At 37.0% G+C, this 24906-nt stretch overlaps 1 long non-coding RNA gene across 1 annotated transcript; it reads right to left on the bottom strand.

Annotated features, from left to right (window-relative positions):
• Positions 1-435: 435 nt before the first annotated feature.
• Positions 436-21511, bottom strand: LOC118165101. The gene is made up of 3 exons (XR_004749853.1): positions 20892-21511; positions 4279-4282; positions 436-449 (listed from the first exon to the last, which is right to left on the bottom strand). It is a non-coding gene; the product is annotated as an uncharacterized LOC118165101 (long non-coding RNA).
• Positions 21512-24906: the final 3395 nt, after the last annotated feature.

Raw genomic sequence — 24906 nt, 5'->3', positions numbered from 1 at the left:
GGAACCTTTTCTTAGGGGCCATACTAACCATTTGTATAGGTTTTTCTAAAACAATCTCTAATTGACAATCTACCATTATTCTCAAACAAGACATGTCATGGAACTGTTTTTCATTTCTCTTTTTTTTTCTGGAACTTTTCTCACTATATGTTTTTCATTGTTTGCTTGCCTAAATGTATTCATTTTCTTCAAAAATGCGTATATATATTCAGCAAAAAAAAAAAAAATAAAAAATTGTGAAAGCCAGAGATTAGTTGCAATTTTGCCACAAATTCATTGGATATTTTTTGTTATGGGGATTTTTTTAACTACAAAATAAATATTTCATTTCAATGTTTTATTTGCCTACAGTTAGTAGCAAAATTTTGTCATATAGTTGTCCACCAAGAAAATAACTTTTAAAAAATTCTTAAAATAAAAGATTTAAAATTAAATTTTCTTGATCAACCCTTTATTTTTTTTCCCTTTTCCTTTTGGCACTGCCCAAAATTCTGCATAAAACCTGTTTCAGTTCATCACAAGCCACTCTTTTCTCTGCTGTTCAACTACCAGACTGGAGCATCCTGTATTCCATCAATTCTGGCTGTTCACAAACTCCAACTTTTTATTTCAGCTTCAGTTCATCAGTTCATAGATCTGAAGGCCAACAGGGATCATTAGATCACTTAGTCTGAGCTAAATATAACACCAGCAGTACAATTTCACTTAGTTAAGCTCTGTAGTAAGCCAACTAATTGTAATGGGCTCAAGCTCATGTCCCAGCACAGCCGTCATTCTTGATTTGAGGATTTGAGGAACTGGAAAAATATCATCACTTTCCTTGATAGTTCTGATAGTTAATCACCACTGCAGTTAAAAAATTTGCCTCATTACTATTTTGAATATGTCTGGCTGTAAGCTCCAGCCACTGATTCTTGTTATACCTTTCTCTGTTAGCTGAAAAAGCCCATTGGTGTCCAAGAGTTCTCCCAGTTCTGCTCCAAATGTGCACCTTTAGGGCAAGCTATGCTGTAATAATACAATAAGCCTCAAAAGATGTCACATTTGAGAACAGTTAGGCACTGCATTTGGATGCTCTCTTTACTATCTATATTCTGCAGACTGCTGAAAACAGACTACTTGGAAGGAGTAGCATCTACTTAACTGTCTAGTTAACTAATTTAACTACTTGGCATCTAGTTAGAAACATTATTGCTGGGAACATAAGTATTGATTACATTAACCTTGTTTTGCAAGGAAATGAAACTTTTTAATCATACTGTTTTTCTGTCTCTCTCATCTTCTCTCACCTCCCAGGGAACTTGGGAACATACTGAATATTTTTGTTTGATCGGTCAGTAGAAATCATAAAGTGTTTTCCTTTATCTTCTTATAGAAAACAGGGGAGCATAGAGGCCTCCATTCAATTTGTTCCTCTCTGCCCATTCCTCACTCACTAAACGTTCTTGCCTATTTAACTTGTGCCATTGCCAACAAGCTGATCAGTATTTGAATGGTTCAGAACCAGCCACATTAAATGCATCTTCACCATCCAGCAAGAAGGGGCTGTAGGAGCAGTTTAAAGGGTGGTTATAAGAAGAGAAAGGGAGGTTATGGTGGTTGGATTCCTGCAAGAAGCAGGAATCACAAGGGTAAATTAAAGAATTGCAGAACTGGGATAGGCTAGAATAACGTATAGACTAATATGATATTCCCTGGAGAAAACTGCATTTTGTTTAGTTTAGCTACTGACTCCAATTTTAACAACAAGTGTTTTTTTTTTTTTTTTTTTTTTTTTTTTTTTTTTCTGCAAGCACTCAATATTCTAGCTCTGAATATAGCAATCCCTGCAATATATGTATCAGAATCACAGTAAACATTATATTGTGCAGTTTCTTGTTCTAAAAGGAGTATCAGAAAATGCATAGCTTATAGCCAGAAGACACGTTTCAGTGTCCACTTGACATGCAGTAAGGTTGTAATACACTGTTTAAAATGAATTCTCTCAGCCTTAATCCTGGTTTTGTCGCAGAAGAAAATATTATTTGTCTTGTGCTGTCATCTTCAGAAACTATCTTTTAGGACCAAAATATAACTTCATAAAGCCAAAAATCAGGTTTCTTGCTACTTTTCGCCTTTTCTTTAAAATTCTTTTATCTACTTTCAGGCTTATTTTACAAGCGATAATTCCCCTTCACATCTAAAACATGTGAAAGAAAAAATAACCTTTCAGAACTAATTAATGAAGATTATAACTCAGTAGGTTAAAATATGTTTTAAATAATTAACCATGCCATTTACTGGTTGGAATTCTCACACCTTTTTATTAAGGGTTTTCAGTAAAGGGTTAGCCCACAACATATGCTAGAGTATAAATAGGTGTCAGCTGTGTTTCTGACAGAAAACTATAATGACCTTACTTTAGTTCCAATTCAAAGCAAAGTTTTCTGTCTAAAAGTCTCTCTCATGCTGGAACTCTGACTGGGAAAATGAATGAAAACTTTAAACATATAAAAAGTTTCTTTACTGAGGGAGTCCTCTTTTGTGGGAAAAGGACACTACACAGCATTATCTGGTGTGTGTAAGGAAAAAAAAAAAAAAAAAAGACAAGTATGACAACAGAGAACTGGATTTCTGGCAGAATTGCTACATGGACTTTGCGAGAAAATCTCTTAACTTCAGGGTAGTGTTCTGGGGGAACCTGAAGAGAGAGAATTTCTCAAGGAGATTTTTTTTTTTTTCTTTAGGAGTATCGTCATTCATTTCAAAGATTTTTCTTCAGCCTGATCCCTCAAAAAACAGTGAACCTTTTAAAACATTTTTGAAGAAATTTTAAACTTGAAAGGAAAATTCATATTTGAACTGTACTGCTGAAGTCATACATTTCTCAATGGTCAAAACCTGTGGAGGATGACTAAATTTTAAGGAAACTAAGGGGAGAGGCAAATCTCTATCCTTAATATTGTGCATAACTCTACTGAGACATGCATGTGCTTAAAAACACTAAATTGAACAGATTAGCTGAGATGTGTTTTAAACTGGCTTCTAATCCCCTTTCTCAGCGTTCATAGGAAAAGTAAATTCACTGACAGCTATATCAAACTCTAGAGTCTGGCTACTATGGACCAATATATATTTTGAAATCAATAGAATCATTTTTGTTAACTTTATTGGTGGTTGGCCTAGTCCTTAATTCAAGTACCTCCTAATTACAAAATACTCAGATAATATGGAATAATATGTCTCATGTTAATCCTCATTATGCAGATTTCTCACCCTGTGCAATAAAGAATAAATAATCAAAACTTTAGTATTCTATTTGTGAAAGTCTCTTTCTATCTTGAGAAAAGTAAATTTCACAATTTTAAATAGTTGCTAAAATTCACCCTTCACTTTTCTAAGACACTGTCATCTTTTTGCAGCGTGTTTAGCTTAACCAATATTTGTATTTCAAAACCTCTTTTTTCAAGTTTCTTATTTCAAGTTTTCTATTTATATTAACTTCTCCGCAGCAGTTGTTTCAGCCATAGGAGTACTGGAGCCAGACTAAAGGATGGCTGATCATGGAGCTTAGTTTAAAAGGGAAATAAAACCACCACCAAAACAAAGAGTAATTTAAATGTGACACTGGATAAAGTGATATCATTAAACAGAAAATACGAGATCAATGGGAAAGACAGAACTATCACTTAAAACAACAATGACTGGGCTGCAATGCAATTAGTGCCTAATCAAAGATAGGCACTATCTGACAGGCAGTGGTCAGCTAAACACACCAGTGTATAAAGTATTTGTAAAGTAATGGCAAGACTACAGGCAACAGAATGGAAAAAGTAATAGGAGGAGTGCACAAGGTGAAATTCAATACAGGGTGGGCTAAAAGAAATGCAACTAGACAAAAATGACTGAAACAACTATAAAATGTATGTTGCTCATGAAGAATGAAATGGTGAGCTACATATTCTCTTTTGCTGTTTTTAATTGGCAGTACAAAACTGGATGTTTCCATTGTTAAATTGATCCTCTATGTAGTAGAATAACTTTGAGAAAAATAAATAAAAATTATCTTGCAGTATCCATAGGAGCTTGCTATTGAACAAACAACAGATATGGCTATGGTACAGGCAACTTTTTTCATCAGAGAGAAATGCTATTAGAAATTTACTAGAAAACTCACTAGCCTTGTATGGCCCTCTGATTATTATGCATTATTATGGATTATTATCCATTATTGTTTTTTCACATTGCCAGAGATGAAGTAACAAAGAGTGCCACTAGGGCTCTTACAAAACCTGTCACTAATCTGTCAGTTGTTTGGAGTAATCACTGGCAACGTGAACAAGCAGAATCCAGTTGATATCTCCTTCTCTGAGTAGTGACTCCAAAAGATGCTTAAAGAAACTGGATGTGATAGAGAATATAACTGCATAAATAAATAACTGAGAACTGGAATTGATGGTCAGCTTTTTCAGTAAAGCACAATGTACAGATGCCTGAAGTTATTCAGAGAATGAAAAATGAAAACCTGTTGCAGAGTTGTAGAAGGGCTTTGCAATGCTGACTGACTGAAAGAAATAGGATGGCTGGTGGAACTTAGCAAAGATACAGGCAAGATATGAAGGGAAAAACAAAACAAAACAAAACAAAAACAAACAAACAAACAAACAAACAAAAAAAACTTTACCTTTTACACAGATAATGTTGGGATCTGATCTGTCTGTTAGCATTCAGAAAAGAGTAATTGAAATTAAAATAAACTGTTCTTGTTAAGGATCTCACATAGTTTCAGCTGGGATAGTTAGTTTTCTTTCTAGTAGCTGGTGTGGTGTGTTTTGGATTTAGGATGAGAATAATGTTGATAACACACCAATATTTTTATTGTTGCAGAGCAGTGCTTACACTAAGTCAAGGACTTTTCATCTTCTCGTGCTACCTTGCCAGTGAGGAGGTTGGGGGTGCACAAGGAGCTGGGAGGGGACAGAACCAGGACAGCTGACCCAAACTAATCAAAGGGATATTCCACACCATGTGACATCGTGCTGAATAACAAAAATGAGAGGATTTGGCCAGGGTGGTGGTCACTGCCTGGGGACAGGCTGAGTATCAGTTGGCAGGTGGTGAGCAATTGCATTGTGCATCACTCATTTTGTATATACATTTCTTCATTATTACTATTATTATTATTATATATAAATACCTGAGGGGAGGGTGTCAAGAGTGTGGAGCCAGTCTCTTTTCAGTTTTGCCCAGTGACAGGATGAGAGGCAACAGGCACAAGCTGAAGCACAGGAGGTTCCAGCTGAATATGAGAGGGCACTTTACTGTGAGGGTGGCAGAGCACTGGGACAGACTGCCCAGAGAGGTTGTGGAGTCTCCTTCTCTGAAAATATTCAAAACCCGCCTGGATGCCATCCTGAGCAACGTTCTCTAGGTGATCCTGCTTAGAAGGGGTTTGGACTAGATAATCTTCAGAGGTCCCTTCCAACCTCAGCCATTCTGTGATTCTTGATTATTACTATTATTATTATTTCACCTTCCTTTTCTGCCCTATTAAACTGTATTTTTCTTCACACAACCTATGTGTTTTACTTTTTTTTTTTTTTTTTTTTTTTTTTTTTTTTTCCAGTTATTTCTCCAGTCCCACTGTAGGGGAGTTAGAGAAAGGCTGTGTAGTGCTTAGCTGCCTGTTGGGTTAAACCGCATGAGGATCCTGTGTAACTGTTGAATGCAGTGGAATCTGGGACCCCAACATCCTCTTTCTTAGCCAATGAAGCCCCTGACTGCACTCCAGACTCAGGAGGCTTCTCAGTCCCCACAGTAAATTTTACATAATCCCACAAATTCCCTATGGAATTCCATTAGAAATTTCACGCAAGTCCCTTGAAAAATTCTGTAGTGTTCATGATAATTATGTCTCTTCCCTTATCAGTTACACAGTTCAGGGTGATTCACCTCAAGGCTGTGCCTGAGCAGTTCCCTTAATGGTCATCAACCACTGGCCAAACAACTTTGCTACTGCTCACCTTTTTCTATATATATATTTGTCTGTTTAATTTATTACTTTCCTTGTTGTGTGTTATTTTATACTGAATAGATAATAAAACAGATGTGAACTCAAAAACTACCGATGCACTGAACAATGTTTCTGGTTATCTAAAGGATAAAGATACATAGAAAATTCATATGGATGAGATGAGTCTGTGGAGTGGTATGAGAGGAAAACCAGGACTCAGTATCCTGTAAAAGACCTGATGATGAAGGTCTACAAAATCACAGAGAAATTGAACAGGGAGATTGTTCATAATTTATGTGGGGCTGAAGTGAATTACTAGGTGAAAGTTATTAATGAGCAGATGGAGGTACTATTTCAAACCACACATTCTTAAACACTTTGTTTTAACATACTATGAATGCAAAGAGTTTGCATAGATCCAAAATGCAATTAGAGAAAGTAGTAGAATAAAAAGCTGAGAGGAACAGCCTTCCACCTTTCTACATTGTACAAGGAAAATTATCACAATATATCTTACATTAATCTTATACCTTCTCTCTACATCTGATGATGCTTATTTTGGGGGTCACCATATTGGGTTAGGGTAACAGCTTGTTGAACCTATTACAGCTATTTTATGTAATTCTGTGAAAAGATATGGCTTACTTGGCTAAACTGACACTGGAAAAGATCTCTTATTTGCAGCCTCCAAACCAAACCATGAATCAGTTTAGTGTCTTAGTTATCAAGACTCTAGGTCTCTGTAGGTTGCTCTAAGTCTCTTCCAGAGTCATCCAAATATTTTAATATTCAAGACTACCCCAGTGGAATAATTTGTTATTTATTACTCATCTGGAAAGTATCCATAACTCAGGCCTGGATAAAGTAGAAGAAAATAAAATTATTCATTTCCAAAATCCAAAATAGGAAATGAAGTTAAAAAGTCATGCAAAGACCACCTGAAAAAGAGAGGAAAGAATCATGATGAATTTTCTTATTAAGTAACCAAGATGAAATCCAGAATAACTCCCTCTTATGAATCCCTCTTGCTACCCCTCTTGCTATGTATTCAGCTATTCTGTTGTTTGGCATGCCATATAGTCAAGAACTGCATCTTTGCACACTCCATAACTCTCTGGCTTCCCTCACAGATAAAATATGGGGACTACACTTGTTTCCAGTGGTTAATTTAATGGTAAAAGAGTTGTTAACCCAGTGTAAAGAAAACATTTTTTGTCTTCTAAATTCTGCATTTTCTTACCCTAGACCTTAAACTTCATTTAAAACTTTTATCTTGTTGCTGAAATATCTTTGGAACACTTCAATAATATTTAATAGTCTGTCTTTTCCACGTAAATTGTTTCAGCAGTTCAGTTCTGAACTGGATTTGCTTTCATTCAATTGTTCTCTAAAATTCAACAAAATAAATTCATTAGTAGAATTTGGGGATGCTGACCTACAATTTAGAAACAAAAACAGATAATTTGCCATATGTAATGAAGAATGCCTCATCTGTGATAATATAAAGTGTCTGTTGTATGGAAACTGTTGACAATCATACTGAATTGCTTGTGAACTGGCCCTTATTACAATTATGCTTCAGAAAATCTGTTACTGTAAATGAATAATAGGATCCAAACTTTGACATTGCCCTGAAAGTGCATTCAAACTTACACTTAAATCAGCAGCAGATTAGACCTCTTCCTGAAACATTTTTTTTTTTTTTTTCCTATCAAGCCTGGTCAATACGAGCAAAACAGAAGCAGCAATAACGTGATCAGTACAATGATATGAAGCATAATTCACTGAAAGCAACAAATGTTGATTGCATGCATTAAGAACTAGTAATTATACAGCTGACAAAAAAAAAAAAAAAAAAAAAAAAAGCAATAAGGGGAAGTCAAAAGGATTTAAAATCAAGCTTTTCAATTGTACCACAGGAGGTTTATAGTAACTTGCAGATGTTATTTTTCATCATGAAACATCTCATGTTTAGAAGATATCTATCCCTTTTATTTTACTGATTTTGTGTTTTAAAAGATCTCAGAATCAAAGTGGAATTCAGGCAATGAATGTAAAGGGAGAGAACTGTGGATATGTTTGTGCCTACTTTAGTATCTACTGCTCACTAAGACCTGTTCATTCAAAGGCACCTCAGATATCTGTACTTAGCATAAGACTTGTATGTTGCAGAATACTGTGAGGACCTATGTCTGTTCTTGGGTGCTGTCTGCCTGCATGGAATAGGGAAAAATCACCTAATTGCACATATTAAACTTGTGGAATAGCACAGAGGCAACAATTTAAGATATAAAAATATTAAATAAATAATATTAATCTTCTCTTGTAGCTGAAGGATTAACTTTCTGGACATGTCATTAGAACTCTAGGTGGAGTTTGCTTAAAACATGGTAATATCCTGAAATATCATACTACAACCAGACAGAGTGCAGAGCATCTTTCAGAAATATGGTGTGGTTTTTATGCATTACTCAGTTTTTGCCTGTTTTAGAACTACAGTATGCTCTCCTAGAAGCTAAAGGCACTTATGAAAGAAAGAATTTTCCTAATATGTGGAATATCTTGTAATGAATTGGTGCCTCTCAAAAATTAACTGTGTAGACCATGTTCTGGTCCTGAACAATGTGATCTAACTTCAGAATTGGATCTCACTTTGAAGATAGTCCTGCTTTGAGTGGTATGGTAGAGCAGATGATCTCCAACCAATTAAATTTCCAGATTGAATATTTTGTGATTTTATGTTTTAAATGTTAATATAAATACTCATTATTGTGGTTTACTGCATTATGACTTGGGACAAAGTAAATTTTTCAGTACAAAGATTTCTGTTTTCAATGTTAACTCTCTCACAGTAAGCACAGGAATATGTTTTCAGGGTCAGCCATTATCCTTATATTAAATCAGTTGGAAGTTATCTGTATACATAAGAACTTTATTATATTTTATATATTTTGCTAGCGAAAAGGAGAAGATTCCCAAGATCTGTTACAATAAGGTTGTTCCAGACTCAGTTAGGGACTCTGTCTCTTGCACTTTGGTTCTTAGAATTTTACTCTTGCAAGGAAAAAAAAAAAAAAAAAAAAAAAGGATAGTTAAATCACAGAGTCAGCCTAGGACTATTCATTTACTCTTGAATCTCAGCATCTCAGCATGATCAGGACTTCTCAGAAAAATACTTATAAATCATTCCCTTGAAGGCAGATGGGGGTATCTTTGTCTAGACTTTCCTAGATTTCTCTGAGGCAAAGGTCAGAGTGGGAGGAGGCTCCTTTTGTGAACTCTAACGTTTTCATGGGCTTACCTAAGTGATTTATTTATGTTAAGGGCTAAACCGGAAGGAGAGACCACTGTTCATTTCACACAACACATTTATAGTCTAAAAAGCTCAGTGAGGTAAAGCAATTCTATACTTTATTTCATTAATTTCTGATTAAAAATAATTGCTGTAAGAGAGTAAGAAGATTTTTTGAATGATGAAAGGATCTTGGAAGAAAGAACAGACAATATTACCATCTGAATCACAACTAAAAAGGCTATTGGTAGGGGGGTTTATGATTATTAGGAGAGATTTTAATGTGTACTGAAGCCAGTTATGAAACTAATCACAAAGTTGGGTTGCACAGAAAAAAATGAGACTTTGACCTTCATGTAAATTGAGCTTTTGTTTTATGTTACTACAGTTCTTCCACTGTTCCAGCTATAGCACTTTTCCCCATGCTGCTATACCTTTCTCATATTGAATAAAATGAGTTTTTTTATTTCTATATTTACAATAACCCTTTGTATAAAACCCACTATGAATTATTTCTTTTTTTTTTTTTTTTTTTTTTTCTTTAGACCACAATAAAAGCCTTTTCTCTCTGTTTTAGTTTGCAGCTTAGTGTGTTGGGATTATCCATTATGTTTAAGAATGAGTTTATTATTAGTAATTCCAGTGCAAGGCCTTTAATGCACTTATGAACTTTCTTCCAAACCCTCCCAGAAGTTTTGCTCATGTGTTGTTGTGCTGTTACTTTGTCTTTGTTATATTCTGGGAAGAAAGGAAGAGAGTTTGGTGCATATTATGCATTTTTGATTGGTCTTATTACAAAAACATAAAAACAAAAAATCTCAGAGAGAATTATATTAACAGCAGCAGTTATAATGACTGATCCTTAACAATAGAATTTTTACAGTTATGCCATTATTTATCTCCTGATGTAAAAGCCTCACTTTAGAACACATTCAATTTAATAGTTTGATTAGTGTTGTTATAAATAAAATCCAAATTTTAGCCAAATATCATTATTTTCCCCAAATCTGACTTACAGATATACATCAATCACACCTCAATAAACTGCTGCTCAGTAATCTGTTCAAAAGTAATAACTTCAAAGTTAATCGGTTGCCTTGATGTGATAAGTTTATTCTTTTAGAAATTACTCAGCTAAAAATCCTTCTAAAATTAATATAATGTTCACCTATGTCTTCCTATTTATTTTATGATTTGCAAAGCTAACAAGAATGTTAAATGCATAATGACTGAATATTTGGGAACAGAAGTGCTACATCTTAGAACCAGAAATACTTAATCCAGCAATTAATATGTATTCTCTGCACAAATGTCTTCCTGTCAGCTTGTTCTATTAAACTCTAAGGACTGAAGAAAACAAATTATTAGGGCTAGCTCATGATAATCACCTTATATTGTACTTCCCACTGGAGTTCCTTAGGACACCAGAAATTGAAATCAATGGGGCTTTTGGAGGTGTAAGGAACTACTCAGAAGAAACAGAGATTTCCAAGGCTAGACATCAGCTTCTCTGAAATTGCTCCCTTTTCCTGGTAGTCCATCTGAATCATTATTTTTCTTAAAGACTTCTTGCTTCTGAAAATGTGAAGTCTGTCTTTTATTCTCTGTGTTCTTAGTTACTGTCTTTCAAATTACTATTAATCTTCTAGCTTGGATCTGTTCCTGTCACATTCCTTAATGTCATCTTTTTGTTTTATAAAAGTTGGTTTCTATTTTCTGAAGATTCCTGTCTGACTCTCTAACAACTTGAAAATCACCCTTAATTCTGATTTTTATTTTACATTGAATTTTCACCTTCCCATTTCATTTCTTTCTGTTTTTCTCTTACGTGTTACATTTTAGTGTGATTCTTCAAGACAGGTGTATTCAGTGTTCATTGTTATTGCAGTCATTGAACCAACTGCCGTGTTCTATTAGGCCTACTATTGATAAAGAAACTGCTTCATGAAATACTTGAGTTGAACTTTTTCACCTTGCAAAGGAGAGGTATGTTTTACATGCAAAGGCCTTTTTTTTTTTTTTTTTTTTTTTTCCTACTTTGAAATATCAATACCTGTTGCAGCAGTTGTTGCACTGAATTTCTTCTCATTTTAAATTTATGCTTAGTTCTTCTACCACACATATGGTTCTCATGTGAATAATATGTAAGGAAATAGAATTGGTTACATAGCTTAGGTATCACAAAGAGTATGATACATGAGTATTCATGACACACAACATTTAGAGTTGGAACCTGAGTCTGAAAGCTGGGAACCCCAGGAAACTCAGATCTGAATATTTACCCTTGTCCATCTCACATTAGGATCTGGGTAGGGAAAGTAACAGCTAGTCATGGAACGGTCTCAGGTTCTCTGAAGAGGCTGGGAGGGGAGCTGTAAATAAGACTGCAAAACTAAAGAAGTAATCCCACAGCCACGGAAAACCACATAGATAATAAAGCTAGAACCTTGCAAAAGGGTACAAGCAGCATGAAACAGCATGCAGATCCCTAAGGCCTTATTTTTCCTCCTGGAGAGAATGAGCAACTTGTGCCCTGAGAGACACTTGTGCCCTGTGATAGAGAATGGTGTCCCAAGAGCCCTAATTTGACTTAAACTGTGAAGATGAATAGATACCTGATGAAAGAGATGATTCAGTATGGTTTTTATTAGCATGCTAATTTTGGCAGAAATCATCTGCCAATTTTTGTATAGCTGCCATAGGCTGCAGAAATGTCTCTACTTTTAGTATCTTGACGTTGAAAATGTTTTGCTGACTGCACTTGTCTGATGGTTTCCTTAAACCACCTGTGTTTTGTTGACAGTTAAGAATTTGAGTTTTCCATATATAATCATTCAATGACTAGTTCTATCCCTCTTTCCAAGTCACTATAAAAATAAAATAAAAATTAACAAACTCTTTCATACTGAAAATAGGTGCGGGAAGAGCACTCTCTGATCCACTCTGCCAAGACATAGCTGTTTCTCAGGTAACTCAAAATGTTGTACAATCCATATTCTGCTCAGCACCAAATATCACAGAATCACAGAATCACAGAATTTCTAGGTTGGAAGAGACCTCAAGATCATCGAGTCCAACCTCTAACCTAACACTAACAGTCCCCACTAAAGATGAAGGTAATCTCATGGTAACAGTTGCTTTGTCTTCCCTCGCTGTTTAATTAAGATATTTTTTCCCCATCCTGTTTATTTTTCATCATATTGTTCATTATTTCCATGGTTGGTCCATTTTTATTTTTATTTTTTTTTTCCTAAAGGGCTCCATTAAACTAATGTGTTTTCCTGATCACATTCTCTTTCTTTAAATAAAATGTTTATTCAGGTGGTGCCTCTGCCATCTTTGGACTGTGATCTGTCAGCACCAGCAAGCTCACTAGAAGTTCTCACCTGATTATTGAAGAACACTTGGTTTTATTGTGATAATGCCTCTCTAATTGCCCTTATCAGGACAGGGCATAGAGAATTCCCAATCCACTTGTAACTCACAGATCTTATTATCCTCTGCTCATTCAAATGTAATTTTGTTTTCACTGCCTTTCTCAGGTCACATAAATGAGACAGCAGGTTCTTCTTTTCATTACATTTGATGTTTTGACCTCTGTTGCTTGAGGCAGATCATATGCTAAAACCAATTAAAGCCTCATTAGGCTTGTGGGGTAGCTTCAACAGAAGATACAGGGAGGTTTTTTTTTTTTTTTTTTTTTTTTTTGTTTTTTTTTGTTTTTTTTTGTTTTTTTTTTTGGTGGCAGGTAGCTTGCCCTGCTCCCTGCCTTGGCTACCTGGAGCTGAGAGCTGCCACGAATGCCTCCTCCTTAAAAGTGCTCGTGCCAGTTTCTCTTTCTGAACAGCAAGGCAGCAAGCCCTCAAGGCTGGCTGCTGTAGATCAGAGATGGGACGTGATGCTGCCAAGGTGGCTGGAAAAGGGCAGGCTCCCAGCTGCTCACCTTCCTCCAAGAATCGGGATCAGGGCTGATGGGAGGGTGTCTTTTGGCTAGTAGCATTTTCTGCCTGTTGCTGGAGGTGGCATTGATTATTCACAAACAGCACTTTAGCCTTTTAAGTCTGTGCTGACAACACATTCCAGCATAAAGCTAGAGTGCATGGGGAGGCCCTTTGAAAGAGAAAGAAAGCTGAAGCCTAACTCAGTGGGAGCATTAAATACCTTTTGATAGAGTTTATAATAGAATCGTCAAAAAGAAAGATTGTTTTCCACAGCAGTTTTGAACGGACTGGGGAATTGAGGGAAGGAAGTCCCTGCAGAAAACAAAAACAAAATAACTTTTCTGCTTAATTTTCAGATGTTATATATTTTAGCTATTTTCATGTATTCAAAGCCACTTTAAAACTTTGTGATGTTTTAAAAGGATATAGAAGGTTCTTTAAAGCAAACGGAAATAATATGAGATTAATGTGGAGAAAACTAATTTGCATCTTTTACTGTTCTGTTTTTCATGAGGTGGAAAAATGTAAGGATTTTTTTTTTTTTTTTTCCGCCTCCTGAGACATAGCTTTATCCTACTATATCAAACTTCCTCACATGTGAGCTGAAAATTGGATTGAAGAATAGTAATTGAAAACTATTATGTGAATTTTGGAAATATCCTGGAATGTTATTCTGAAACTTTTAAATACTAGCAATTTAGGAGTCATCAAGCGCTGTTCCTTTGGCTTTATGATTTCTGAGATTGCACCTCTAACATTTTAAAAGATAAAAGGTTCACCCAGCATGACTGAACTTGGAAATATATGAAAAATAATGTGGCACCAGATTTCTAAATGTCAGCAGAATGAGGAGAGTAAATTTCTTTTCACTACTTTGGAAACTATGTAGGAGAGAACAAAACAGACTAAGGAACGGTGACCCACTGATATGCGTTCTGTGTTTCTACAGATTGAGGAAGTTCAGCACTTGAGAGGAGCAATGTGTTGTACCATAATCTAGAAACAGGAAAGAAACCTGTATGGTGTGGCAGTACATTTGTAAAAGTGAACATCAGAGGTGGAATGTGTCTTTAATCCACCGTGTTAGTTTATACAGCATTTTATCAAGTATGTTTTAAAAACCTGCTGACTGAAAAATTTGATTCCAAAATTAAATAAGATCTAATGGATCAGCTCATATAGCTATGTGGGAAAAGATCTGCACCTTATAGGTGTATGCAGTATTGTGAAAACGTCAAAGAGGATAAGACCACTTTGGCATGTCAAAAATAAGCTGACTGTTTTCAGAACTCTTTTGATACTTTCTCGCTAGTGAAGACACTGCAGGCAATACCTCCATCTCCTCCTCTCCAGCCTTTTCTCCCTAAGGCACCCATCAGTCATCCCACAGATTCCATAAAACACAAGGATTTCTTCCAACATATGCAGGGTGGCATGTGTTATATCTCCTCCCTAGCAACAAGTGTCATTTTCATGTATTTCCATCCCCAAATCCTTTCTTCCTTACACCACCCTGTGGTTCGCTGTGTTTTTTGTGACCTCCTTTCTCTCCCCCACACTGATACTCAGTTCTCTGCTAGGCCAGTATTAATACCCGAGAGGTGGTGTGTTAGTATCCTTCTTTCTGTGGTGTGGACTGGCTGTATGATATAGGGGTAGTGCTATGCAGCAAGGCATTAACAGCTGTGGTCAGCAAGATTCTCAGACCGTGCTGCTTTGCGAAGCAAAGAGAGGGATGAAATATGTATGCATGGAGACATGGTGTTTAGGCTGATCAGAAGAGTTGCGGGTATTTTTCAGTTCAGTTAGCAATAGTACTCCTTTATCCTGGAGGGTTTACTGTGATCTAAGGGACAGGGAAGAGGTGAGAAATTGTTGCCATCCCTTCTCCTTTTTTTTTTTTTTTTTTTTTTTTTTTTTAATATACTAATTAATCCCCACCATCCTAAATCAATACATTTCTAGTGATCTAAGCCTGGAAAATTTCCAGGTTTGAACATGTGTTTCTTTCAGAAATTATGGACAAACAGAGCAGTGACATTAAATTTAGCATGGGTCCTCGTGGATTTACACAGTAGCACACTAGAATTTAAGATTTTTTTTTCTTTCTTTTTTTTTTTTTTTGTAAAAATGAGATATTAAATATAACTTTGGGTAGATTTTTTTTTTTTTTTTTTTCAGGGAGATGCTGTGGGAATGAACAAGAACATTACATGTCTCTGTGATTGGCACTGATATTGCTCCTGCTGAAATATCATGGTCTGGTAATGGGGCCTATAGAAATGCCAGTTTTAAAAGATGTTGATAAATTTGTGAAAAGAGTTGAGAGAAGAGCCACTGAACTGGAAAATATGCTTTATTAGTAAGTCTTGGGAGATTTATACACTTCGGTTTGTAGAGAAAAATTTAAGGAGCCTTAAATACAAAAATGGGGCATGGAAAAAGTAGAAACTCTAGAAGATTCTTCAGTTTAGCAGACAGACAGAAGACACCAGTGGCTACAAACTGAAGCTGAGAAAATTTGGACTAGAAACAGGGAACATGGTTTTAGCAGTTGTGACAGTAACTTCTTGGAAACACTATGTGTGCAAAATATTTTGTTATAATGAATGTCTTTCTGTCTGGACTTCTCATCCCAGACCCCATGTTGTGGTTTTCCAGAAGTGGGTCTTCTTTGTCTTGTGGCATTCATCCGGGGATATTTGGTAATCTCCCAGAATAATCCAATTGCTTAAATACATCCTTTCCCAGAGCTCTGTCTCACAGTTTAATTACTGAAATATGTAACACAGAAAATGTACAGAGAGATTCCCCCAAATTAGGCTTTACTTTTGCCACCTTTCCAAACCAATTTGTTTCTTGTTGTGTTTGGAGGCAGACTTTCTGTCTTTCAAAAATTAAAGAAAGAAAGGTCTATTACGGTGCAATCTCTTCTGTCATCTAACCATGTAAAATCTCCATTGTGTCATGAAACCTTTTATCTGCTACTTAGTTGGCAGTGCCTTCAAACAGGTTAATTTCCTTCATTTGGCCACCTTCTTTATACTTAGAAAAGTAAAGACCTTCTAAAATCAGTCCTGTGTCACTGCCATTCCACAGCAGAACAATGCAAGTAAAATTACATTTGTCTTGTGATGATGTATGTGAAACAGCACAGAATCTTATACTGGGATTCATTAACTGTACATAGGCTCTTCAAATAGTCATGTCTTTGTAGCACTCAATTATTTTGAATTAATTCTTTCAAGTGAATTAGAATTGAACATTTGGGAAGGGCTGAAATATGTACAACAGCATCAAACATTTCTATAGGGGGTATTTTTCAAAGCAGTGTTTATTATTCAGAAAAATCAAAGATATAAGATAGGATCAAAGTAGCTGCACTTCAGAATGACACAGAAGGAGAGCACTAGGAAGAGAATCAAGTATTCTGACCTACTTGAAGGCTCCTGGGCTCTCTTTAAGTTTTGGTTGAATGCATCAGCAATGCAATATTTCAACTCTAAAAACCAACATCTTTGGGGGGAGCTTATATCAATGTTAATGTTCGTTAAGCCTGTGATTTCCTGAAAACATGTTTCTATGTAGGGCAGTTAGAATCATAGAACCACAGAATAATTTAGGCTGTCAGAAGGTCATCTCGCTGGCATCCTGCTCAAAGCAAGGCTTTGATGTTTTCTTGGGTTGTTGTTAGGTTAGGGATCTGTAAGGGAGGATCTTAACTCCAAAAGACAAAATTTTGTCCTGTTAAGGCAGAAATCTCATCAACATTAATTTATGTCTATTCCAAATAACTATGTGTATTCTGAATGGTTATGAAAATATTTTCTTTTGCACTCTTTATTACAAGCATTATTCTTGATGAATTAATTACTGTCAATATCAGCCAGTATTCAGGATCCAGTAAATAAAAAAAAAAAAAATCATGCTGTGGTCTATTGTAAATAAGATTGGTATTACCATTTGCTAACTGATATTTTCATTTTTTGGCCCTATTATATCTGTATTACCTGTAAGAATAATGTTGTTTTTCATTTCTATGTGTAACAAAAACAAACAAACAAACAAACAAACACCCTCACAACAAGCAAAGCAGGAATTGATATGATTTTTCAGAAAAAAAAAAAAATCTTATGGAAACTACTCCAAAACCTGCAGAACTAAGAGACAAAAATCACTTTTTTATACATTTCAGTCTCCCCAAGATTTTATAGCAAAGATTCAATTCAGCATTCATTTCAGAGTTGATCTTAAGAGTTATAAAGAAAGCTGTCCTTTCATTCTTTAATTTTGGTGTATGATGAAAGTATAAGTCATTCATCGTCCTGTTTGGGCCCCGTTGATCCTACATAAATTAGTTTTTGTTTTCAGTTGGCTAGAGGTTTTTTGATAGCTGAAGAAAAGATGATGAAGTTGTTAGGGTGAGAAGAGGACAAAAGCAAGTAAATATTTTATAATGGTTGTATTTGATCAGATTGTGTCTTCTCTGTCCTAATGCACATATAATTCCCCTTCCCAGCTATTGAAAAATGCAGCTATCGATATTTTCTTGATCTGGCCATAATATTTTTACACTCTGAATCCTTGCATTGATCCCCTTGTTTTGTTGCTGACTGCAGGATCTTATTAAGTTCGAGTGAATGTCTTATTGAAAATCTGAATTTTTCACATCCATCTTGAGTCCCCAGTCTTCAGTGCTTTTTCTGCAGATGGAAAATTCTCCTTTACTGGCCTGGAAGAACTGTCTGCTCTCCTTTTTCCCTGAAAATGTGCTTCTCATAGGGTGTTACAGCAGGAAAACTAGCTCTAAAGGAGATAAGAGATTCAACATTTATTTTGCTTTTACTATTTCTTTTTACAAAGTGGAAGCTCTCTTCTCAGAGATTTAGGTCTGTAATTTTTCACATTTTAAGAACTGTTCAGATTTTAATACAATAAACTTAAATTTGTTATTTGCTATTGGATTCAAACTGGACAAAAGTTCCTTTAGTATTATTTGATTTAGAATATGTTTTGTGTTAAACAGTTTCCTTCTCAGAATAGAATATAAAGGTTTAGAGAACTCCATTGAGCTATTAAGGCAGCAGGAGATTTTGATTATTTCCCAGTTAAGATCCAATCCCAGCATTCAAATCAGGGAAATTCAACCTCTTGTTATCAAGTCACACATTTTCCACTTTGACTTCTACAAACAAGTGACACCAAAGCTGGAAATACTCCACATTGTTTTTATGGATATTTTTATTTTGCTTTCCAACAATAAACTATTTTTTAGTCAAGTTGCTGAACATTGAAAATAGTAATTACGTATTTTTCTCCTGGCCCCTTTCCTTTTTCTTAACTCTGACTGCAGACTTAAAAGACAAGGTACCAAGGAAACTACCTGATCTAAATTTTCCTAGAATACAAATCACTGCTTTTCAACCATTTGACCATGCTTCAGATTAATGAAAATTTCCTAGGAAGAAAAAGATATTCTTGATCATATGCATTTGATCAGGCCATTTACAAAACAGCATAGCAGTGTGACATTCACCACTGCACCAAAGAAAACTAGGGCATGAACTACATGAATCTATTTTCAGCTGTAGAAATTACCACTTTTACCGGCAATCTTCCCAGTTCAATAATGATTAGCGAATTAGTGTGTAGAAAACAGTTGTGATACATAAACTTTCTCCAGCTGTTGCCAAGTCAAAAATGAATAAAATCACCAAGAGGCTTACAACTCTAAGAGTTTCACTAGAAGCTAAACTTAATTGGCTAACTTAATTTCTGCATTTACAGTCTTGACTGTCCAATATGAAACAGTGAAAGTCACTGAATACTTGACCAAATGACCAATGAAGCCTTCTCCCACAGCTAGAGCTGCCAAATCAGTGAAATGGCTGTATAGATGCATCACAACCAAAGGGGTTTTACCTGGCCTGTATGTATATATAGAGAACACAACAGTGGGTTTGAAGGATTCTGTAATATACAAGGACATGGAGGTTCTATTTGCTAAAGATTTCTGCTTATTACAGATCACCACAAATCACCACTAGCAAGTATACTAAGGTTAATAAGACAAATATATATAGATAATAAACTACTAGAAATATTATTAGAAAAAAATATAGTAGTAGATATTAAAGGTATAGAAGCAATTAATGCTAGCAACAGTTAGAAACAGTAAAATCCCTAATATAGCAGCAAATATGAATCAGTATGACAGGTTCAACAAATTTATCAATAATACTATAGTTGTAAATATATTTAATAATAACAAAGTTAGCAATATTTTGAAAATATACTTATCAAGACTATACCTATCACGAACATATTTGTCACTTCTATACTTATTAAGACTATACTAATATACTTACAGACATATATGTTCATAAAATCACTGGTACTGATCACATTTAATCAATCCCAGAAGGGGGCAAGTCAAGGTCATAGTGTCCTCAGATGGCCCAATAAAACTGATCTCAGAGACCAATATTCCCTCTAGAAGTTAGCCCAGAAGGGAGACCAAAGTAATGGAGAGAGTCTCACTTTGAAGCTGATACACATCTATGCGATTCGTAGTGCTGCAAAGTTTAAGGGTCAGTCCGATGTCAGTGTCACGGAGTTAACCAGATATTCAAGTGAAAGCTCAACCTGTTCAAAAATAATATAGAGATATAATATAGAGAAGCACATGCAGTACAAGAAGCTAGAAGAGCTCCATTTTGGGTAAAAACCAGGCCCTTTTTATACCATTGAGACATAAAGGGGGATTAGGATACCACCACATGCTGTTCATTTCTACCTTCCTTCTGAAATAAATAATAGATGTTGTTGCATCTTATTTTCTCTTATTTTCTTTAAACAAAATTTTATTTCTTACACCAATTCCCACTTTGCTCCCTGGTTCCTACATCCTGTTCCTAGGTAGCAAAGACCAAGTTCCCAGGCAGAGTTCCCAGGCTGGCAGACATTTTCTCCTGTCAGAGTTTAGCAGCCATTTTATGTTAGTAGCTTCTCATCATAGTTAGGTTACCTCTGTAACTGCTCAAATCATAGTCCTACTGCTAATACCATTTTAGCACTGGTTGAACCTCATATTTCATAGCTGCTGGAGACTGAAAGAATTGATAAGTACCAGGAACTCCATCTCACTGCTCTATCTGTGCTCCTTTTCTGATTGCTTTATTTTGAAAACTTCCAACAAAGGTCATATAACCCAGCTCGTAAGATGATACTTTTCTTAAATCAGTAGCTCTGTGTGTCCTTCACTGCCTTTTCTGCTGTTACCGTCTCCAAGGATACTTCCATAGCAGACTTTTTTTTGTCCTATCCAATGCCTGTTTGTATCAATCACTGGGAAAAAAAAAAAAAAAAAAAAAAAAAAAAAAAAAAAAAAGGTTGTCTTTGGAGAATCTAGAGGTATATCCAGGTTTGGAGAATCTGGAGATATAGCCAGATCTAGAACATAGAAAAAAATAGAACATGGAAACATAGAAAATTCTGAACTCAAAGGCTGAGTTAGAATTTTTTGTTCAGCAAAATTCATATGCCGTCTATGTCCCAGTTCCCTTCTTAAGTTGTTCCCATGGGTAAACATTCCCTCTAATTTTGAAATTTATTGGATGGGACATGCAAACAGACCATTAATACTGTTTAGTGCCAGTTTCTTGACCATGTGTTTTCTTCTGAAATTGTGGAATATAATTTTCCAGGATAAAGCATAGAAGCAAATACGAAGGGTAAGCCACTTTACTTTAGAAGTAGATCTGAGTGAAGAAATATAACAATATATTTCTTATAATCCAATTTTAGGTAGATGCCAAAACCAGAATTCTGGTGCTACAGACTTTTTACTTAACACTGAACAGCCAAGAGTTATATCTTGCATCTCTGCCTAGTTAGAAATCCTATAAGCACGTGTGATGCTTTGACAACATCCATAATGCTTGCTTAAATATTCTGTAGATATCCTTTTGCTTGCAGGCCTTGGAGAGAAGCAAAAGCTGACATATTTGTCCTGTATAAGCTTCTTTACATTTTGTTCTGTATCTTTCTTTATGTGAAATTAAGGCAAAATGCATTATTGGTGTGAATACAGACTGGTGTAGGAGTTACACATTTGACATACTTCTGTACTGAGCATTATGCATTTCTGTATAACATATAACAAAATCCAATGCAATTTTCAAGTTAAAAATATTACATTAAGCTATGAGGTATATGGAGGGACACTAAATTACCTTGTTACATGTAGTTATTGTAGAAAAGTGTAGAAATGAAACTGAAAAGACCATATAACAGACCCCAGCGGGGTCTGTTACAGACCACCGAACCAGGACGAGGAGACGGATGAGGAGTTCTACAGGCAGCTGACAGAAGTTGCGAAATCGTCAGTGCTGGTTCTCGTGGGGGACTTCAACTTCCCTGACATATCCTGGAAGCACAACACAGCCCAGAGAAAGCAGTCTAGGAGGTTTCTGGAGAAAGTGGAAGATAGCTTCCTGACACAGCTGGTTAGTGAGCCTACCAGGGGTGGCGCCTCGCTAGACCTTCTCTTCACAAACAGAGAAGGACTGGTGGAGGATGTGATTGTCGGGAGCTGTCTTGGGCAGAGTGACCATGAAATGGTGGAGTTCTCTATTCTTGGCAAGGCCAGGAAGGGGACCAGTAAAACCACTGTATTGGACTTTTGGAGGGCTGACTTTGTGCTGCTGAGGACACTGGTTGGTAGAGTCCCTTGGGAGGCGGTTCTGAAGGGCAGAGGAGTCCAAGAAGGCTGGGCGCTCTTCAAGAGGGAAATCTTAATGGCGCAGGAACGGTCTGTTCCCCACGTGCCCAAAGACGAGCTGGTGGGGAAGAAGACCAGCCTGGCTGAACAGAGAATTGTGGCTTGAGCTTAGAAGAAAAAAGAGGGTTTATAATCTTTGGAAAAGTGGGCAGGCCACTAGGGAGGACTATAAGGATATCGCGAGGCTGTGCAGGGACAAAATTAGAAAAGCCAAAGCTCATCTGGAGCTCAATCTGGCTACTGCCGTTAAAGATAACAAAAAATGTTTTTATAAATACATCAACACAAAAAGGAGGACTAAGGAGAATCTCCATCCTTTACTGGATGCGGGGGGAAACTTAGTTACAAGAGATGAGGAAAAGGTGGAGGTGCTTAATGCCTTCTTCGCCTCAGTCTTTAGTGGCAATACCGGTTGTTCTCTGGATACCCAGTACCCTGAACTGGTGGAAGGGGATGGGGAGAGAGATGTGGCCCTCACTATCCATGAAGAAATGGTTGGTGACCTGGTACGGCACTTGGATGTGCACAAGTCGATGGGGCCAGATGGGATCCACCCGAGGGTACTGAGAGAACTGGCAGAGGTGCTGGCCAAGCCGCTTTCCATCATTTATCAACAGTCCTGGCTATCGGGGGAGGTCCCAGTTGACTGGCGGCTACCAAATGTGACGCCCATCTACAAGAAGGGCCGGAGGACTGACCCGGGAAACTACAGGCTTGTCAGTTTGACCTCAGTGCCAGGGAAGCTCATGGAGCAGATTATCTTGAGAGTCATCACGCAGCACTTGCAGGGCAAGCAGGCGATCAGGCCCAGTCAGCATGGGTTTATGAAGGGCAGGTCCTGCTTGACGAACCTGATCTCCTTCTATGACAAAGTGACGCGCTGGGTGGATGAGGGAAAGGCTGTGGATGTGGTCTACCTTGACTTCAGCAAGGCTTTTGACACCGTCTCCCACAGCATTCTCCTCAAGAAACTGGCTGCTCTTGGCTTGGACTGGCGCACGCTTCGTTGGGTTAGAAACTGGCTGGATAGCCGGGCCCAAAGAGTCGTGGTGAATGGAGTCAAATCCAGTTGGAGGCCGGTCACTAGTGGCGTTCCCCAGGGCTCGGTGCTGGGGCCGGTCCTCTTCAATATCTTCATTGATGATCTGGATGAGGGCATTGAGTGCACCCTCAGTAAGTTTGCAGATGACACCAAGTTAGGCACGTGTGTCGATCTGCTCGAGGGTAGGAAGGCTCTGCAAGAGGATCTGGAGAGGCTGGACCGATGGGCCGAGGTCAACTGCATGAAGTTCAACAAGGCCAAGTGCCGGGTCCTGCACCTGGGGCGCAATAACCCCAAGCAGAGCTACAGGCTGGGAGATGAGTGGTTGGAGAGCTGCCAGGCAGAGAAGGACCTGGGAGTGATGGTTGATAGTCGGCTGAATATGAGCCAGCAGTGTGCTCAGGTGGCCAAGAAGGCCAACAGCATCCTGGCCTGTATAAGAAACAGTGTGGCCAGCAGGGCTAGGGAGGTGATCGTCCCCCTGTACTCGGCTCTGGTGAGGCCGCACCTCGAGTACTGTGTTCAGTTTTGGGCCCCTCGCTACAGAAGGACATCGAGGTGCTTGAGTGAGTCCAGAGAAGGGCTACGAAGCTGGTGAGGGGCCTGGAGAACAAGTCTTACGAGGAGCGGCTGAGGGAGCTGGGCTTGTTCAGCCTGGAGAAAAGGAGGCTCAGGGGTGACCTTATTGCTCTCTATAGGTACCTCAAGGGAGGCTGTAGTGAGGTGGGGGTTGGTCTGTTCTCCCACGTGCCTGGTGACAGGACGAGGGGGAATGGGCTAAAGTTGCGCCAGGGGAGTTCCTAACATCCAGGTTGGATGTTAGGAAGAACTTCTTTACCGAAAGGGTTGTTAGACATTGGAACGGGCTGCCCAGGGAAGTGGTGGAGTCACCATCCCTGGAGGTCTTTAAAAGACATTTAGATGTAGAGCTTAGGGATGTGGTTTAGTGGGGACTGTTAGTGTTAGGTCAGAGGTTGGACTTGATGATCTTGAGGTCTCTTCCAACCTAGAAATTCTGTGATTCTGTGATTCTGTGATATATTTTGTATAGTGTGACTATATAAGGTCTATATAAGTGTTATTATTTGGATATGTCCCTACTGTGTCTATTTTTTTCTGTGACCTGTGAGGAATTTTATATAATCTAAGGAGTACTTATTCAACTCATTGCCAAGTGCTGTCTGCCTTTTTTTTTTTTTTTTTTTTTTAATACTTATGTTGATATGTTGATATTTTTTGTTGTCATTGTTGAGAACACTCATTAAATTGAAACAATATATTTACCAGTATTAGCAATAAAGCTTTGTGGATCAAAGACATTATTTTAAGTATTACAGTCATGACATTCACAATTTCTTTGTCCCTCACAATACAATTTTAAAAATAAAAGTCGTGGGTATTTCTTACTGGGTTCTTTTTATTTATCATCTGGGACATTTTTCAAGCTTCAAGAAACTTATTTTTTATTAAGTAAATTCTTACGGATTTCTGTGACTTCAGAGCAGGGACTTCACCTTAAATATCTACTTTTTTCTAGACTTACTGTAAATTCAAAAGAACCAGAAAAAAAAATATGTTCCCTGTAAGAGCCTTTCTGATATAGAAAAGGACAGAAAGTTGATTGAAATTAAAATTTCTTAATCTATGTTATGATTCTGGTGTAAACAAATGATTGTTGTAGCTTATACTGTGATCAGTGATATCAGAATACATATGATTGAACACCGCAGTAGTGGTTTGTTATCTTCAAAGCAATTACTATGTATAACATAACAAATATCCATGATGTCTTTTCTAGGAAAGTACCTAACAGGTACAGTCACCAGTCTGCTGTATGACTGTATAAAGAAATCAAGG

The sequence above is a fragment of the Oxyura jamaicensis genome, chromosome 3 (genome assembly GCF_011077185.1).
Source record: "Oxyura jamaicensis isolate SHBP4307 breed ruddy duck chromosome 3, BPBGC_Ojam_1.0, whole genome shotgun sequence".
Classification (NCBI taxonomy): Eukaryota; Metazoa; Chordata; class Aves; order Anseriformes; family Anatidae; genus Oxyura; species Oxyura jamaicensis.
The sequence above is the reverse complement of the archived record's forward strand: the minus strand, read 5'-3'. Positions and strand labels throughout refer to the sequence as shown.